The sequence below is a fragment of the Poecile atricapillus genome, chromosome W (assembly GCF_030490865.1).
Source record: "Poecile atricapillus isolate bPoeAtr1 chromosome W, bPoeAtr1.hap1, whole genome shotgun sequence".
NCBI classification, from domain to species: domain Eukaryota; kingdom Metazoa; phylum Chordata; class Aves; order Passeriformes; family Paridae; genus Poecile; species Poecile atricapillus.
The window spans coordinates 66494709-66508912 of record NC_081288.1 but is presented as its reverse complement, the minus strand read 5'-3'; positions in this window follow the sequence as shown (position 1 = coordinate 66508912).

The following is a 14204-nucleotide window of genomic DNA, read 5'->3' as shown; positions in this document are numbered from 1 at the left end:
CAAACACCAGAAGTTTATGTCCAAAAAGGAGACAGAGGAGTCCTTTTTTCTTTATTCGAATAAAGGGAGAGGCCATGGGGCATTCCCCTGGGGTCTCTCATATTTTTGGAGGGCGCAGCCTCCTTTTTATCCTAATTCCCGGCCGCTTGTCCCTTCTCTCTTTCCCCATAGGCTGAGGTACTTGAGAGGTACAGGCTTCCCGGAACGCCTGATACCTGGGATACCTTCCCCCCCTCCCAATGCATAATCCCTTCATGGTACTCTTTCAGTGCCTCTTTGATCTTTTAGTGGAATCCATCCCATTGTTTCTGTTGTCTCTCACTGATAGCTGCATCTTATCAGCAGACCCACAGCTTGTTTGTAAAGACAAACCAATCATTCCTCTCAGAATCAAATATTAGAATAACCAGTCTTATGAAAAATGATTAATGTTATACACTGATTAGCAGTATAGAAAAAGTAGTTGTTAAGTCTTGTAAATACTGATTATGTAATTGAAGAATCAATGAGCTTTATCGAAATCTATCCTAAAAGCATGAATTAATGAATTAATAAAGGGGGGGAACTGTGATACATGGCATGAATAAATTCGTGCTAAAGTTATAAACTCGTCTGATAAGAATGCTAGTGTATTTCCAGGAAACCTTAATCTGACGATATTATAGTGATATGCACCAAGGCTAGTATGAATATTTGTCTGCAAGGAGTCTATTTCCAGGAAATCTCTGTCCAACAAGATTACAATGATATGCACCAAAGCCAGCATGAATATTCGTCTGTGTTATAAATGCGAAGGCAAAATGAGGTTAAATATGAAAACAATTTATTATAAAACAATTTCAATAAACAAGTAACGAAAGGAAAAAAACACAATAAAATAAATCAGCGCAGCGCTGGGTGGACAGGGGTCTATACCCAAAGGTATAGGTTTTCCCAAATCCACGATCAAGAGTTCTCTGTCCTGGGGTTTTATAGGGGTTTTGTGTCCTGAGGCTAAATTTCAAGCAAGCACCATTCAACAAAGGTCCTTGATGGTTGGTTGAATGGACTTCCTGGCGTTGAGGAACTGAATCAATAGACCTTTGGGCAGAGTCTCCTCACATGTAAAAAGGTCCTGGGTGTTCCTTGATTTCATCTTGGGTTGGGCCATCAGGACGGAGTGGTTGGCTCCGGGGTTGGAGCCGATGAATATCTCGGCTGGGCTTCTCTCTTTGTCTAGTTTGATTGCTTCCCCAACTGTGGCTTGCAAGGCGGGGTGTTCAGGTCCGGTGATGAGTATCTCATCCGGGCTCGTTTCTTTGTCCAGCCTGATGGCCCGTGTCCTGCTTATTCTTTTAGGTTGATGGGTGCCGGCTAGGATCGTTATCCGGGTGCCGGCTAGAATTGTTATCTCTAGAATGGGTGTTTGCGGCTGGACCTAGGGAGGAATCCTTGGCCACACTATATTTTATATTTTCTTATGTTATTATAACTACAGATATATTTATTTAGGCTTTTACGAATTTTTATTCATAACTACATTTATTACAGTCTGTAAGAAGTGTATTCCAAGGGACCTCCGAAAAGCCTGGAAACATATAAAAAGCACCATGTGATAGTCACAGTTTGTGAAGCACAGTGGAGAGATGCTAGAGAGCCCCCATGTCTCACCCAACACTGTTCGCCCGGTACAGAGCCGATCTGATTTTTGCTTGTGGCTTTTTACGATTGTATTTTGATTATAGAATAAATTCTTTTTATTAATCAAATTTGCTACCCATTTATAACAGAAAAGGAAAAAAAAATGCTTCATAAGGAAAAATATTTCGTATCCGTATGGGTGTAAGTTGGGCTCAGACCTGTACAAAGAAATATGTTGCTGAGCAGCAACAGAAAGAGCTATTTGAGTTGCAAATTGCCTTGGAGGCTGAAACAATTGCCCGCCTCAGGTCAGATGGAGAACTGAACGCCAAGAAGTTAGCCCAACACGTGAAAAAACAGTTAAACAAGCTTGTCCAGAAACAAAGAGCTTTATATTTGCAAATTAACACTGATGGGGAAGGTGTGGAGAATGAACCAAGGTTGTCCAAATGAACCAGGGTTTTCCAGCCTCGAGAAGGTGGGCCTCCCTGAACATGATGTCACCTCTTTCCACTCTCTGGAGAAGGACTCAGTAAAGCAAATCCCCTCCTCCCCGACAACCCCAAGCTCCGCCCTCTTGAAAAGATGAAATTTGTCTACCAGGAGGGAAAGCCTATGATAATGATATCTCGCTCTGCAACAGAATTCTTTAACTTACGAGGGAAAATTAGCAATTGTCCCAAAGAAAATGAAACAGGAAATGTTTTGAGAATTTCACTAATGGGGGAGAATTAAATCAAGCTTTCAGAGGTGCTGGGGGTTAGATGTCTTTTTTTTAGTTCTGGCTTGCCTGTGGAATTTTTACCCATTAGTTGCGGGGAAAACCTAACTGTGGGTACTTGGTGGGTGCTTGACAAAAGACAAAAAGTTCGGCCAGGGCCCGGGGGAGAGGGGGCAGGAAAAAAGGAGGGTGGGGACAGTTTGGCGGGCTTTCTTCAGCTTTGAAGAAAGACACTTTGGGCGCGGAGCTGTTGCGGTGGGGAGAAGGGAATTTCGCCATCACCCAGATGGAGCTGCTGCTTCTTCTCCTTCCCTCTTCGTTGGTGACCTCGCACCCGCTGTCCTGCTGGGACGTGTGGCAGTGCCAGGCACCGCCGCGGAGCTAGCTGCTGATACACCTCAGCCACTGTCCAGGATCTCAGCTCATCCCTGCTGTTCCAGCCGGCTGTTCCTCAGAGCCCTGCAGGAGCACCGGGACTGACTGCCCGAGGGGGTTTGTGAAGCAAAGCCTCTCCTCCATCCCTTCCCGTCTCAGCTGAGAAAGCTGTCACGGGGCCCCTGGTTCTGTTTTCTTGCTAATGCTGTAGTTATTGTTGTTTGTTTGCCTTGTTATAAATACTAGTAAAGAACTGTTATTCCTATCCCCAGATCTCTGCCTGGAAGCCCCTTGATTTCAGAATTATAATAATTCGGAGGGAGGGGGGTCTACATTCTTTCATTCCAAGGGAGGCTCCTGCCCTCCCTAGCAGACACCTGTCTTCAAGAACCGAGACAAGAGGAGAAAGCAGATGGCGAAGAGTCATGGTCTCTCTCCTAGGGAGCAACCTGTTGTGTGAAAAGTTTGGACCTGTTGGAGGGGGAGAATCCATCTCTATCCCCACTCCAAAATGTGCTAACATTACTGTCCTGGTTTGTGACAAAATTTGGGAGAAAACTTCCTGAAAGGATGTCTCCTCTAAAAGGCAGATTACAGCAGCCCCTCTCCTAAGCAGTTCAGGAGAAAATCTCCTTGGAGAAAAGTGGAAAAAACTATTTATTTAACAATAAGAGTATTCACAGGCATGAAAGGATGAATAATATTAAACAATAAAACCTCTCGTTGCTCTGAAGAGATGGTAGGTTCAGAGATCCAAAGTCCAGAAATCCTTTCTGTAGGTATGGCTCCCTCTGGACTAGGAGCTGGCAGGGCGGTGTTATAAAACGACAGTATAGTATTGGCTTTTGCATTTATGTATTAGCTTTTGCATATTATTATTAATCACCAATATGTTGATATAGTACAATTTATATTTCCTTTTAATTGTTTTTTGGTATAGTATAATCTGTGAGTTTATGTATGCACTGTATAGCTTATATAAATAGTAAATAGTAATTTAATAAATATATCTTAGGCCATAGCATAATATTAAAATAGAGAGTATGTGATGTTAAAATGCTTTTATGTAACTAACTCAGATAATGGTTTAAGATAATTAGGTAGTTCCTCACATTTGTAGACGATTTGAGTGATAACAGTGACAAAAACCAGAACCCAATTTACAGACTCCTCGTTATCAGGGAGTGTAAAAACAACAGGATGGAACCACAAGAAAAAATAAAATATATTGGTTTAATGTACAAGATGGCATGAAGACTGTCCTAGTTTAGGGCAAATTAGGGAGGAAAACTCTAAATGGGGATTTCCCCAGGGAAATGCCCCTCCCTACCAACTGGTCCGGGAAAGGGAAAAAAAAATAAAATTCCTTGGAGAGAAGTGGAAAAAGCTGTTTATTTAACAGAAATTTGAATAATATTAAATAATAAAACCTCTTGCTGTTCGATGGGATGGGAAGTCTAGGAAGAAAAGTCCTTTTCATGTGGTGTAGCTCGGCTTGCTCAGTTTCTTATCAGTTCCTCTGGCACTGGAAAGTGCCGAGGCCCAGGCCCCGGTGGGCCACAGGCGTGAGCTCCCGGGGTTTGGCTGGGTGTTCAGTCCAGAGCAGGCTTGCACAGATCCAAGAAAAGGAGAAAACAAAGGTCCAGGGAACTCCTCTGCCTCAGCTAGCTAAAACTAACTAAAAGCCAGAGAGAAGCTCTGTCCCGCTGTCTGTCCGTGCTGCAGACACCACAGTTCAGGAGCGGGATGTGGGGGAGTGATGTTTTTCTTTAACACAAACTGCGCGCTTCTTCTTCCCCCTCTCTTGCTCTCAGAGCCAGTCTTAAAGGTGCAGAACTTAATATATAACATAAACCAGACGATTGGGGATATCAGTATTATAAAGTCACCCCAGGACAAAGACAAAGGTTAAAAGCAAGCAAAAGAACATCTAAACTCAAAGGAATGTGTGAATATGTATAAACTCTTATGAATATGCATGTACCCACTATAACATAATAGTATATAAAGAACATTGTTTTAAGCCAAGGGCGTGCTTTTGGCAGATAGCCAAGCACCCCAGTACTGGATTTTATCCCTTTTATCCCTTACAAAATTTTTAAAAATTTTAAAGAGTGACCTTTGATTTTCACAGCGGCGTTTCTGGGGGCCTCTCCCCGCTGGAGTTTGTTGGCATGGGCTCCCGGTGCTGGTCTTCTTGACTGGAGCAGCTGAACAGTTCCAGAGGAAAAACAAACAAATCAAATCAATCAAAAAACCCTCCCTGCCTGAGAGAAAGGAATCCCGGGGGAGGGAAGTGAATCTTCTGCACACAGAGACTGCTTCTCCCTCCCCCGCCCCCCCCTCCCCCCCGCTTTCACTCTTAAAGGCACAAGACTTATATCCGGACAAAAAGAGAGACAATGGGAATACCGGACCATACAGTCACTCCAGGACATTCCACCTCTTATTGCTGTATCATCAGCTCAGTGCTAAAACTAATATATATTCTAACTCTACACACGCATACCTTTACACATACACTTATATATATATACATATATACATTGATATACAAATAGTGACAGTGACATTTACCAAACAATGATATTTACTCATGGTTCTCACCCAATAATCAAATTTCTCTGAGGTACACATCGTGTTGTTCCATCTTTCTGCATCACCCACCAAATGCAACATGGTCCCTGAGCAAAGACAACCCCAAGGATGGGTTTGTCTGTACTCGAGGCAGAATTGATTCAGTCTCCCCTAACATACTTGTGACTACTATTGGGACCTTGTCTACATATGCTGTATGCAGGGGCTCAGATTGGGCAGGGCCTGCTCAGTTGGTGGAGCCTCAGGTGTTAAATAATCAGGTGACTTTTGCTAGATGCTGCTTCCAACTCCTGAAATATCCCCCACCTAATGCTTTCAAGGTGGTTTTTAACAGTCTGTTGCACCGCTCAACCTTCCCAGCAGCTGGTGCATGATAAGGGATATGATATATCCATTCAATACCATGTTTCCTAGCCCAGGTGTTTATAAGGCTGTTCTTGAAATGGGTTCCATTGTCCGACTTGATTCTCCCAGGGGTGCAATGTCTCCAAAGGACTTGCTTTTCTAGGTGTTCCGAGCAGTAGCACGAGACACAGGGTAGGTCTCCAACCATCCAGTGGTGACTTCTACCACTGTGAGCACATAGTGCTTACCTTGACAGGCTTGAGGCTGTGGAGGAGGCCCAGTCCTCTGACAGGCATCCTCCCTGGAGATCAATCCCCTAAGATAAGATAAAACTGCCTAGTCACTGTGACTAAACTGTGGACTCCTTCCTGCCTCAGGACCCCATGTTATCTCCCTGTTAACTGTTGGTCACCTTATCCCCTCTCAGACCATTGGTCCCCTTCCCAATTCCCCCATTCCCTATAAAAACCCCAGCCTTTTCCCAGTTTAGGGGTTAGACCATCACTGGCTCCCTTTGCTGAAGCCTGCATTAAAGGACTCTCTGCGGAACACCACATGGTCTTCCCGTCTCTTGTCTGCGTTGGCTGGGGTAACCCCTGAAGGGAGCTGGCTGGGCTGAACAGAGCTGATCACAGAGCAAAAATCATTGCTAAAAGAGCTGATCACCTAAAGCCTCTGCCCATGCTTCAAGGGTTACCCCTGGCTGACAACTGCTTGCAGAGCCCCGGATGGTGGCTCTGTCCCCTGGGACAGCCTGACTATCTGTGCCTGTTGTTGGCAGAAGCTGGGGGTCGGACAGGCCCCCAGGGCCCAGACGCAACATGAGGCGGTGTGATGTAATAAATCTGCCAGGCCTTCCCATACTTATATTTGGACAACCACCCACCATACCATCGGGGTTTCAACCGCTTGGCCTGCTTGATTGCAGTGCACGTCTCACAGTCATGGATAACCTGAGAAATATTATTCATGGTTAAATTCACCCCTTAGTCTCGTGCCCACTTATAAGTGGCATCTCTGCCCTGATGACCTGAGGCATCATGGGCCCATCAAGCTAGGAACTATTCTCCCTTGTGTTGCCAATCTATTTTTGACACTTCTATCTCTGCAGCCTGATCTACTTGTTTGTTGTTTCAGTGCCCTTCATTAGCCCTACTCTTGGGGACATGGGCATCTACATGATGGACCTTCACAGGTAGCTTTTCTATGTGGGCAGATGTCTTTCCATTCTTCGGCAGCCCAGATTGGATTTCCCCTATGCTGACAATTAGCCTTTTTCCACTTTTCTAGCCATCCCTACAGAGCGTTGGCTACTCTCCATGAATCAGTGTAGAGGTAGAGCTTCGGCCACTTCTCTCTTTCAGCAATGTCCAGGGCCAGTTGGACAGCTTTGAGTTCAGCAAGTTGGCTCGATCCACCTTCTCCTTTAGTAGCTTCTGCAACCTGTCATGTGGGGCTCCATACAGCCGCTTTCCACTTTTGGTTCATCCCTACAATGCGACAAGAACCATCAGTGAGCAGAGCATAGCCTGTTTCTTCTGCTGGCAGTTGGTTGTACGGTGGAGCTTCTTCAGCACGTATAACTTGCTCTTGTTCTTCTTCATTAGTGAGACCAAAGTTTTCACCTTCAGACCAATTTGTAATTATTTCCAAAATCCCAGGGCAATTCAATTTTCCAATACAGGCGCTCTGTGTGATGAGAGTAATCCACTTGCTCTGTGACATTGGTAGCATGGTGGGTAGAGGGAACCTTTGCGTTGAACATCCACCCCAGCACTGGTAGTCAGGGTGCCAGGAGGAGCTGTGCTTCAGTGCTTATTACTTCTGAGGTAGCTTGGACTCCTTCATAGGCTGCAAAGATTTCCTTATCTGTTGGAGTGTAATTGGTTTCAGACCCCCCGTAGCTTCGACTCCAGAATCCCAGTGGTCGACCTCAAGTCTCACCAGGCATCTTCTGCCAAAGGCTCCAGGACAGACCTTGGTTCCCGGCTGCAAAGTAGAGCATGTTCTTCACATCTGGTCTGTCGCACTATATTAGGAATGGCAAAGCAGTATGACAAAGACTCTCTAGATCGGTGTCACAAGAGAGCAAGCTTTATTATTCCCAATCTTAATTTATAGACAGCTCCGAGAAAGTCTGAGAGGTAAAACTCTCATTGGTCATTAAACTAACACATCACCATCATTGGATAACTGGAATACCACCCCTTGACTGTTTCTTGCAAGTAAACAACAAGGATCCAAACAACACGTGCAAAGGTTGTTCTTCTCCAAGGACTGTTTGGATTCCTCCTTATGATTTCTCAGGCCAGAGTGAGAACCTTGTGTGACTTCGTTTCACACAGGCTCTGTGCTCCCTGCCTGCTTTCAGCATCCATACTGGTCCTGTCCTGACTGGGCCAAGAGCTATCACATGAATGATCTCCTGCTTAATCTGGGCAAAGGCTTGTTGCTGTTCAGGGCCCTACTGGAAAGTGTTCTTCTGGCAGGTGACCAGGTAGAGAGGGCTCACAATCTGGCTGTACTCAGGAATATGCATTCTCCAAAAGCCTATGAAACCTAGGAAAGCTTGTGTTTCCTTCTTGTTGGTTGGTGGAGACATTGCTGTGATCTTGTTGATGACAGTGGGAATCTGATGCCATCAATCTTGCCACTTTACTCCCAAGAACTGGATCTCTTAAGCAGGTTCTTTGTCTTTGCTCTTGTTGATGGCAAAACTGGCTTCCAGGAGAATCTGGATGATCCTCTCTACTTTCTCAAATACTTCCATTGCCGTGTCCTCCCACACAACGATGTCATTGATGTACTGTAGATGATCCAAAGCCTCACCCTTTTTCCAGTGCAGCCTGGATCAGTCCATGGCAGATGGTGGGGCTGTGCTTCCACCCCTGGGGTAATTGGTTCCAGGTGTAATGCACTCCCCTCCAGGTGAAGGCAAACTGAGGCCTGCATTCTGCTGTCAGAGGAATGGAGAAAATTGCATTGGCAATGCCAATAGTGGCATAGTACTTCACTACTTTGGACTAGCACGTACTGGAGCTCCAACATGTCTGGCACAGCACCTCTTAATGGTAGAGTCACTTCATTCAAGGCACGATTCTGTACAATCAATCTCCATTCCCTTTCAGACTTGTGCACAGGCCAAATGGGGCTGTTGAAGGGTGAGTGGATTTTGCTAACCATCCCTTGGCTGTCTAGCTCATTGTCGTGGTTTTGAACCAGTAATTAATAAACAAGGGGAAAAAATAATTATTTATTTCTTGCTGTGAGATATGGATTAAAATAAGAGCAAACCAGGCATAAAACTTAAAAGGAATAAAGAAAAGTTTATTGACAAACTACAAGAATAAGAACACCAGAATAAACTTTTAGAAAAACCTTTTCATTTCTCACTGCTCACTATTCTTTTGTTTACATGACAACAGAGACAAAAACTTTATAATTTTGATGGTTTAAACAGTTCTAATTTTTTCTATAGTCTTTTTCTCAGTTTCTGTAGAGAAACAGAAGTTCCTTTCTGTTAATTTATGGAGTTTCTCACAAGAAAGCTATTTTGTTATAGTTTTCTGTCTCTTTGATATTAGCTGCTCAGAGCTGCTGCTATCAAAGCTCACTTCTTCCATTTCACATTACTCTGAAATGTGTTATGGGTCATAAGTTTGGGGATAGCATTTTTAAGGATAAGTTAGTCAAAGGCAAACAGTATTTTTTATCTGTTTCTATGCGCTTCACTAGAAAACAGTTTTCTCATTGCCTCTCAAGGCTTTAAATCTCTTAGCACTTCACTATACTACAATTACTCTGCTTTTTACTCAAATTCACACTTTGAACACTCTATTCCTCCCCATACTCTATTATGAATTAAAGGAGTTCTTTTCAGGACTTCATTGTCCATCTCCATGGTTTTAACAGAAAGATATTTCAGCTTAATTAAAGCATCTTCTTAATTCTCTACCTTTCTTGAAGTTTCTTTTTTTTCTTGCCACTAGTAGTTTATAAAGTCTCTTTTCATGTTGATCACTCTCCTTTTCTCTCTCTGGATGAAAAGATTAATCCGCAAGTCTCATCTGAATAAAAAAGAATTAAAATCTTGCCCAAGCTTTTGTAGATAGTTCGGTGATCTCTGCTGAACAGGAGCTGGAGCTGTCTGCGATGGAAAGTTCTTCATAGCTGCTTTTAGAGAGCGTGGTCTCCGTCTCTGCTTGCTGCAAGCTCAGAGCTCTTTTCCTTTTTCACTCGGCAGTTTTCTAGTGAATGTAGTTACAGCAAACCCTCTAGCTGAACCAGAGATCGGGCCGAGCCCGGCCCAGCCCGACCTGGCCCGGGGCAAGCCTCATCTCCCGGCCGGGAGACGAGAAACGCGGCGGGCCCAGCCCGGCCCCCGCCCAGCCGCATGGCCTGGGCAGAGAACTAGAGGTCAGCCGGAGCTCCGCCACCCTTCACAGTCAAGAAACAAAGAACAACTACAGACTTCTGGGTGTACACTTTAAGGTGGGGTTCACAAGTTGATTCTACTTTTCAATGGCTAAAACTGCTGTCAATTCTCAGCAATGACTGATAATTGGTCAGGAGAAAAGACTCCCAGGAGACCTCAGCAACTTTAACTTTCTTAAAACTCATGGATCATCTTGTGGATGGGAATTACAGCATCTCGATTTGTTTTGTACTGTCAGTGGTGTGCTGTCAAAGTGGAAATTGGTACTCGTTGCTCTTCCCCCTTCAGAAGTCCTACTGCAGATGGGTTCTCTGATAGTCCAGGCAAGGTGTTTAATTGCTTGATGCCCTCTGTGTCTACAGCAGCTATCCCAAAAGCCTATCTGAGTCCTTTTGGGTCTTTGAAATACCCACTTTGGAGGAAGTCTATGCCCAAAATGCATGGGGCCTCTGGGCCAGTCACAATGGGGTGTTTCTTTCACTCATTTCCAGTTGGGCTCACATCAGCTTCCACCACTGTCAAATCCTGTGATCCCCCTGTCACACCAGCAATAGAAACAGATTCTGCCCCTACATGTCACGATGGGATTAGTGTGTACTGCACACCAGTGTCAACCAAGGCCTCATATTTTTGTGGTTTATATGTGCCAGGCCAATGAATCCACACAGTCCAAGACATGGTTTTCCCTAGTCTCTACCTTTCTAGAGGCAGGGACTCTCTAATCTTGGCTTTCTTTTCTTCCTCGGGCATACATTTTAGAGGTTCCTTCAAGGGGATCGGACATATCATCATCATACCTGGCAGTTCAGTTACAGGCAACTGGAGCTGCTTCCTTTTTGTTGGAACTTCCTCTCTGAGTCTTGCCTTTCTTCAGTTCATGCACCTGTTGTGCCTGAGCAGCAGTGGGTTTTTACATCCCACCTCCTCATGTTTTCCCCACAATAACACAGGAAGAACCACAGCTCACCCTGTGGGGTGTACCTTCTCTCCCTATCCAGGGGACATCTGCATTTGGTAACAGAACCTCAATCTGTACTGCTGAGATTTGGAAAAGGCCTTCTTTAATCTACTTCTTTAGTTTCTCATGATTCTCCTCCATATTATCTTCTATTTTCTGCATGAGCTCTGACAGACATGTTTCTTGCATGCGTGGGGCTATGCACAGCATCTGAATAAATTTGGAGCTTCTTCGCCATATCAAGCATGGTGTCATCCTTGTCATCCCGCTTTATCATTGCTAAAGCAGAAGCGCATTCTTATAGCCCAAGTCGTATGAGTTTTCATCACATCACTGATGTACATTTTACCACGTTTGAATTCTTAAGCATTGCTGGGTCTTTTGTGAAGACAATTTCTGCTACTGCCATTTCTTTCAAGCATTGAATCCCTTGTTCTATGGTCTTCCACCGGGTTTGCTAGATATAGAGCTCATGTGCACACAGATATCTTTGCCCCACACTTCTCAGGATCTGTATCCAGAGACTGAGAGGGTCAGACCCCCTTACCATTTGGTCGATAACCGGATCATGTGACAGGGATCCCAAATGCCTTGCTTCAGTACCATACAGAATTGTAGCCTTGCCTGCAGCATCCCAGAGATGGACTAACCAATTATAAATTCATGAGGTCATCAAGTGTAATCCTTTCTTAGGTCATGTAAGTCCTTCAGGGAGAAGGACTCAATAATGATTTCTGATTCTGAGCCAGTTGCTGGCTTTGAGGGTCCTTTCCCCTCATCATCATCATCATCCCCTGGCTGATTTGGTTTGGTTTGGTGTTATGCTTCTCCTGGTAGGAGCAACAGCCATTGGCTTAGGCTCACTGTCTGGTTTAGCTGCAGCCTAAGTGACTGGAGTGTCTGCTGATTTATCTTTCTGCTCCTCTGCCTTTGCTGCCTTACAGTATCCTGCAGTGTATGATAAGCGTATGCCAGGGCCCAGCTTCTTACAATGATCTTTTTCTCCTTAGAGTCATCATTGCAGTTCTCTTGTAAATATTTCCCCTCCTCAGCTGGGTCATGAACTTGTTCAGAGGGAAAATTCCAGGCTATATGTCACTGTTGGACACAAAATGATTCACATAGACACAGCTCAATGTGTGTGATAGAAAAAAGAGATTGATTTATTCTGTCATTTTAGTATTTATAGATGCTCGACAATGACCAGGGATTGGATAGTTAGGTTACTACCTTCCTAACCACACTGGTTGTGAGAAACATTCATCAAAAGACATTTCTTTAATGGAATGCATAAACATCTATGTTTATAGTTACTTTCCTGGGAAAGTGGCTAGAAACTATGAAAACAAGATCAGAAGGTTTAATTTTCAGGGCGACAGCTATAGGGTCAGAGAATTCCTTCAGGGTTTGGCCCATGTTCTCCCATTCCCTACTCCACTCAGGATTTTCCACTACTGGGTCCATGTCTGCGTCAGGTGTCTCCTCAGCCTTTCTGGACATATCAGCCCTGATTCTAGACAGGCCTGCAAGCCATATAAAGGAAACCTACTAGATAAAATACCAGGAAGATGGTATCTTTGGCATTTAGGGGAAACTGAACATTCTGAAATGGTGACGTAACAGATTCAAAGGAGACGAAGGAGAAGAATGGCTGGGAAACCTCATCCCCTGCTCCTCCCCTAACAAACTGGGTGCAATTATTAATTAACCCCCAAAATGGGCTACAGAAACTAGGATGCAGTGTAGGACGAAGAAACAGCAAACCATATATATTTTGAAAAAACCCCAGTACCTCTGTAAACTTTGTCAGGAAAATTAATCCACAACCACCAGAGGTTTATGTCCAAAAAAGAAGACAGAGGAGTCCTTTTACTTTATTTGAATAAAGGGAGAGGCCATGGGGTATTCCTGATTTACCAAAATATGGATATGATCTAGTATCAGTATCCAACTATAAGGGACAAAGACTCTTTAACCGATTAGGGTTAAAAAGTGTATGTTTATTGGCAGCGCTGGGCTGATGTACAGGGTCACCCCTTAATTCACATGGCCCCAAATACAGGCTATTACAAACTTTTTATTTACCGAGATATTGAATACAAATACATATTCATAACCCAGTTACCACCCACTCCCCACTTCCTATGCTAATTAAGAAAAAACAATTAAGCATGCACAGTTTGTTCCTTGAAATGTTTTGGTGGTCTCGTCATGGGGAGTGGTCATAAAAGGGAGGAAGGGATATGGCTCTTCCTCATTCTGACCTTTCTATCTTTTCAATACAAAGTGACAAATGAACCCCTGGCCATGTTCCTAGTTTCATGTTTCCAATTGGTTTCTGGTTTGCAATTGTCTTATGTTCTTGAAGTTCTTTATAAGATTCTACGTTTCTCATTACAAGGCCAGCTGAACAAACATAAGGTTGACAGACAATTAGTTATTGGCTAATGATTAGTTCCTAATTCTAGTAGTGCCTCTCTAATTAAATTTAACAAGGAATAGTTTTTTTATTTGATTTAGCAAAAATTAATTTTAATAAAGGCCTTAGCTTTTCTAATATCTTAAATTCTTCAAAGTTTATGCTTCAATGGGAAATCAGAAGCAGCCCGGAGCCATCTTGGCATTTTTCACCCTTTGTCCTGCCCTTAGGAACAAAGGAGAGGGGAAGATACGGGGAGGTATACACCAAAAAAAAATGAGGGACTTCACATAAGCCAAAAAGCAGTCCACAGGAAGAGCCATACTGTCCATAATCATACATAGTGTTAATATCGTCCATAAAGGTCCTTCCCATGTATAAAAAAATAAAACCATCCATAATATGTCTTTGTCTTGTTGGGTGATGGTAGATGTTTATCCAAGCTCCTGGTCTCACACCCCCCCCCCCCCCCCCCGTAAGGCCTTTCCCCCCATTTCCCTGAGGCACTCTCAACCCAGCCCTCCTGCCAGGTGCTCTTGAATCCTCCTTTCTAAGGCAGGGATCTCGCTGGCTGTCAAGCCATCAGCTGGGGACTTACAGGGTGTCCATGGAGCCGGTCCTGCTGTTCTCCTGGTTCCTTACTGGATGCCACGCATTCTCTCACCATATGTTGCATTCCTCAGCTGCTGGATCAGGTCCAGAGAAGCTACAGTTACCAGGAACCAGCATGGGA